The sequence below is a fragment of the Micromesistius poutassou genome, assembly GCF_964030765.1.
Source record: "Micromesistius poutassou genome assembly, chromosome: 5".
Taxonomy (NCBI): domain Eukaryota; kingdom Metazoa; phylum Chordata; class Actinopteri; order Gadiformes; family Gadidae; genus Micromesistius; species Micromesistius poutassou.
The window spans coordinates 13,499,701-13,504,284 of NC_140275.1; positions in this window are offsets into that span (position 1 = coordinate 13,499,701).

Here is a 4,584-nt window from a genome sequence, read left to right on the forward strand (position 1 = left end):
CACGGTCCTTTAAAAGCTCCGTTCCCTCTTCTCATCAGAGACATCCGCCAGGCTACCACCCTTCGTCACTCTGGCCTGAGCTATTTCTGAGCCTCTAAGGATTCCCTCTTGTAAACGGGGATAAGCGGCTCTTCTGACCCCATACTTCATTCTCCCAACTTGGGCTTTGTCACCCCGCTCTGCTGTGGTATCTGCTCCCGCTCCCTCCCATGCACACCCCCACCGGGCCGGCACTTGACCAAGGACAGGCTGGAGCCACTTGTTTGTTTAGTGCTTCAGCACAGCCAGTAAGACTGGGGCCCCCCCGCCCACCCCCGGGAGGACATTGGATGATGGGGCCCACAGCCCACTACACACACCCAAAGTTTTTTTTTGTTGATGCAAAATAATTTACAATACAGGATACGTAACAGATAATCGACCAGGAATGAAATGTAAGTGGTATCGCGTTTTCACGGAAGAAATACAAGTATTAGCAGTAATTGCCAAAGAAAAATCCCTCCCAATATTAAAAACGTGCACTGAACACCTAATATAAATTTCTTTAAAAAAGACAAAAAAAAAAAAAAAGTAAAACCAAATCAAACACCAAGCCAACCTGATGAGGTCGCCGGGTAGCATGATGAGCTGCAACACAGTGGCCAGTCGAGCCAAGTGCGTTCATTTCCCTGTGCTCGTCTCAACTGAGAATTTGTGGGAGAAAACTCAACCCGTTTTAAGGGCTGCCGTGCCCGCCTTTGTGCCGAGCCAGACCACTGTGCTGACCTTCTGGAGATGGACCAATGGGATGCGGAGGCATGTCCTCTTGTGGCCCATTGGCCCCCAGACAGCCCAGCCAAACAATAAAAGACAAGCTAATTAAACTGATGACAGCTGGGCTGGGGTTGGGGTAGGGTAGGGTTAAAGGGGGCATGTTAGTTATTAACAAAGCAAAAGTGTTGGGGCTGGTTTGGAATTCAATTGCAAGAAGAGGTGAAGGACCTCATTTCAACAAGGGTAAATCACAAAGACGTTTGAGGAGCTGTTGAAAGATGTTCAACATTGATTAAAATGTAGATTTTAGTGTTTCTACACATGGCTTCCTGCAACCTATTCTTATTTGATAGCCACCAAGGCTTTTTGTTCCATTGAATAATATCCTTTATGACACAAAACGGACTGAATGTTTTGAATCGAATCAATCAGTGCAGAAGCAGGTTCATATGTGTCAACAGTACTAGTAGCAAAAAAATTAAACAATACAGAAATTTTACAAGCATATAAACCTTTGCGAGTGTTTGTAAAGTCGCTCCTGGGAGGAATTTCTGGAGCTGCAATAACATTTTAAAGCTCATCTCTCAGGAATACACTGGTCAATGTCTAGCCTGTCCAAACAAGGTACACAAATTAACAAGGTCTCATGACAAACATCAACAGAAACACAACAAAAAGTAGTTTAACTGGAAAATGTGAGGGGCAAAGATATGCAGCCATAAAAACAAGTTATATGTCCTTGGTGGGGAACCATACCTTGTTGCCAGAATGCCTCTGGTCTTGAATTTGTATCCAAGCCTGGCCTTCACCACTATAGCTTAGGTAAGAAACATCACACAAATAAGAGACGACGGGAGAGCTTAAAAGAAATTAGTTTAGGGTTGGCTTGCTTCATGAGCAGCATCGGGCCATTAGGGGACCTCCATAAAATGAGTACTCTGATAGTGCCGTTTTTTGTTTGTTTTTACTATGGGTTGTAATCCCAGAGTGCCGAGGGTCCCCAGGCGTGGGACAATGGGGGAGGCGGCCACTAGGGAGTGGAAACACACACCTCCCTTGAGTCTTTCAACCGCAAGATGAGCAGCCCCCAGCTTCAGAAATGATGCAACACAGCATTTTCCATTAATTAAATTAAAAGAAGAAGTCAACAATTCAGAAGCATAATCAGAAGTGCCATGTATCGGTTGTTTAAAACAGGCCAAAAACAGACCAAAGGGAAACTAAGGAAATTGGACGCATTGCCCTGCTCTGTGTTATCACGGAGCGATAAACATTGACCGACAAATATTCATGTCCATCTGTTGAGCATCTTGTCCCCAGCTGGCCTACGCTAGCTTTGGTTGCTACCTTGGTGTACCCTCTGCTTGGCCTCATTGTTTATCCGGGAGAGGGAAAAGCAGTGCAGGGCTTAATAAGTGACATCAGAGCGTTCTAATATCTGCTTAACCGACAAAGGCAGTTTGCCATCAGGGATATCAAAGGCAGTAATCAGTAGTAGTAACCGTTATCGAGTCCCCCGCCGCCCTTATCTTGACAACGATAGAGAGGCACCAAAAGCAAACCACAGCGGTTCTGCTCTCCCGTTTGCACAGCAGTGCAGTTAAACCCACTGTTGAGACTGCCTTGCAAAGAGTGCTTCAAGGAGACACAAGGTCAACAACATCTGCTGTACTACATTATTCCAATGAACAGAATTGAGCAAAATGAAGCAAGCAAAGGCTTTCATTTACTTGATAACCACTCTGAATACCGGCCATTTTCCTCTTTTCCACACTTAACATTTTAGAGGGTCCCTTTTTTCTGTTTCAGGAGAAGCGCCTCAACAGGGGGGAACTCAGGATGCACTTGAGCATGTGAAAGAAGAGAAAGAAAAGTGGTCAAGAGGGAGAGAGAGAGAGGGAGAGCAGTACAGGGCGCAGAGTAATCCCATTAGGGTGGCAGCAAAACTATTTGTTCCACCAAGATGGAGAGGGAGAACGAGAGAGAAAGAGACGGAAGAGAGAAAAGAGAAGGAAGAGAGGATAGAGGAAGAAGGAAGGAAGAAGAAGAAGAATGAATCTGACAACCGGGCAGACCAGAGAGGTGCGCGGGGTGCGCGGGGGGTGGGGGACAGCAGGAGTCTGCAGTTCTCCATAGCTTGGCCGTCATTGATGTGGAGGGGGGACCCTTCTCCTCTCCTGTTCCAGCCAGTCACTCCCTGGACACGGATCCCCCCCCCGTCCCCCCCCCCGTCCTCCACAGACGGGTGGGCCTCCAGAGGCTGAACACACAAGCCACCCGCTCTCCACTCACAATTCAACATCAAATTTGAAATTGTAATTAATCTACATTGACAAACATGAGTGAGGAAGTGAGGGGGTGGAGCTGTTGGATGGAGGGGGGCGGGGGGCGGGGGGGGTCAAGAACAAAAGGGGAAAGTGTGGTAGAAGAGGATGGTGGAGGTTTTAGGAGCACATCAAGCTCACCATGCCTAATTAACGCACAGCAATAACCATGTACTAATATAGCAATGAGTGTAGGACGTGTTGCCAAGGAGGGGGCCAGAGACACTGCATCCCCCTCGAACAAAACAAAAATCTGATTAACAGAGATTAAGAGAGTGCTATGACGAATCTTGAATCTGCTGACTCAAGAAGCTTTAACGGCTTTTGGGAACAACCCCGGGCCCCCACCTCTGCCCACGAGCCGGGAAAACAAATGCTGGAAAAAAAAACGCCTGCTCGTCTGTGTGGATGCACTCACAGAAATATGTTCATCAAACATTAACCTCAGACAGGAAACACAGCCCATGGGCGTGCGTCTGGGCCAGAGTGCCGCTCCAGTGGATGGGCTGAAGGACAGATGGGATTCTGCCAAGAATGCCAACGGCAACAAAGAATTTCACTGTCTGTTATTTTGCAGCGAGAAACATGGAGACCCATGGAGATTTGAATAGCGCCACTTTTTTTTTTCCTCCTAGCTTCAAAAAGGACTGGGTACACAAGTCTTCTAAACTCAAAGAAAACCTGCAATGGAGGGTTCAATTACAATGCATGAACATTGATTGACAACATCAACATCTTCTAGTGGCAGACAAAATAGACCTTTACATTCTAACGTCAAGGGTGGGGATGAATACAAAGTTATTATGCTGCAATGCTATAATACGACCAGCAACATTTCATTTCCTTTCAGAGATAACGTGTTTTAAATGAAAGTTGAACACTGGCACAAATATAAAAACAACAACATAAACAAAGTTGTGTTAAGGGTTGACCTTTGCAATGACTTCCGGGTCAACCTTTTCATGACATTGCCCTGGGTTAGCATCCGGAGGGCCATAGGCTAAGACAACAGTAGCATGCCTTCATTAGGTATAATGCAGTGCATTGTGTTGGGAGAGGAGAGGGCAGAGGGGGGGGGTTGGGTGCTGGGTCCCAGTAGGAGTCATTTGTCTTACAATAGCGTCAGCATTCCATTGTAAACTGTGGCTGAATGACAGCAGCACTCAGTTTAATGTAGGGAGTGACTTTCACCAAAACAGAAGGATTAACTGCAATAGGGACATTCTGGGAATTTTGGAAGTTTTGTTTTTTTAGTCATTAACTCTACTTTGGTTTTGTTTTACATTTAGTTCAAGATCAATTTATCAAAACTGTAATATTGTAGAATGCCGTTTATTATTTGTATGTATTTTTCAACCACTCACACCTCAACTTATCACTAAACATTTAGAGCCATATAAGACATAAAAACCTATCTGTTCAATTTAGAATTTAAGTCAAATTAATAGCTTTTGATTAGCATTGAACCCGCTGCTTTCGCTGCTGATTTAAATGTATTGATCAATTA